Source organism: Chiloscyllium plagiosum, unplaced genomic scaffold (genome assembly GCF_037043375.1).
Source record: "Chiloscyllium plagiosum isolate Xiang-an unplaced genomic scaffold, Cpla_swu_hap1 HiC_scaffold_37, whole genome shotgun sequence".
Taxonomy (NCBI): domain Eukaryota; kingdom Metazoa; phylum Chordata; class Chondrichthyes; order Orectolobiformes; family Hemiscylliidae; genus Chiloscyllium; species Chiloscyllium plagiosum.
The window spans coordinates 23547648-23549147 of NW_028270175.1; positions in this window are offsets into that span (position 1 = coordinate 23547648).

Here is a 1500-nt window from a genome sequence, read left to right on the forward strand (position 1 = left end):
TTATTGTGAACCTCCCCTCCAGGGCCAGTACATCTTTCCTGATATATGGGGCCTAAAACTGAACACAATTCTCCTATTGTGTTCTGACCAGAGCATTATAGAGCCTCAGATGTACATCCCTGCTTTTATATTCATGGAGGTCCTCCTAAATAAAAGATTAGAAGAGGCCACCAGTATGAGACTGTATTTAAAAGGCTTTATTTACCATGAAAGGCTAGGACAACTTGGCGTAGATTTCTAGGAGTTTTGACGACCTGAAGATATTGCAAGGACCAAGGGACGTGTGCATAATATAGGTCTCTGTTAAACGTCTGGAAGTTCTCCCTTTTCAGAGTGGGTCAGCAACCATTGGGTCAAGTTGAAAATGTAGTGAGTGTGAATTTGCTGGGAAAAGAAGTGAGGTGACTCCCTTACTGTGGCTGACGTGACAATCTGCAAAATAATGTTACGGGAATTGGGCAACATGCCTGCCCATCATTGTTATTTCCTGGAACATGTTTTTAATCACCTTCAAAGGTCAGATGGAAATAGCCCAGCGTTTTTTTCTTTAATCCCTGAATTGGCCTAGATGCAGTCTCAAGTTTTATTTACCTCTTCCAAGTAAAGGCAGATAAGGGAGAGGTCATGAAATGCAGTTGTATTGTGGTGGTATGGGCCGACTGAACTTTTCTGCTTCATCACTTTTGTATGTATGTTCCTTGCTCTGTAATATGTTGTATCATCCTGATGATTATGCAAGTTTACAGCAGGGAACCTAATCCTGATTTGTGTGGCTTTGTGTTACAATAGGTGAGACCTTCACTCACTAAGTGAGTCTGAGAGACGTGTCCTATTTTTTCAGTCATAATCTTTCTGTGAATAGAAAGAAACTCTTTTCTATAAACCTTTCACCACTGTCTCCAAATAATGTGCCATCCTCTTTGGGATATGAAATTAAATCCAATTCAGGAAGAGAAGCCTGTTTGCCTATCGCTGGCAGTTCAGGATGTTAATGAAATGGATTCCTAGCAGTCTCCATCCAAGTCCCAGGAGACATTAGCTCACAATACAAAACTCAGTTCCACTTGCACAACAGCTGTAAACTTGGACTCTTTCCTGGGAAATTCAAATGTAAAGCTGTTCCAATATAAAATATACAATCTCGGCTCTCTAAATGTGATATCACATTACCAATTCAGATTCTTTTTAAAAGTCTACAGAAAGCTACAAAATTAAGGAAAATTGACTTTTTCTGGAAATAAACTTGAAGCCTGTAAGAATAACAATATCATCCAGTTGACTATGCACCATGGTAATTAGTCTATTAGGAATTTGAATGCACCAATCTACAAATATTAAGACATTTAAAACTTGGAAGCATTATGAACCATGAAGAAGTTAGTGTAGAACTTCAAAAAGACATAGAAATCCCCACACTTCTTTCCCCTCATACTCTCCCCATTTGTTTCCATCTTTAAATTTACCACAGCCTGGTTCTTTATCCTGGTTCTTTGTCTAATA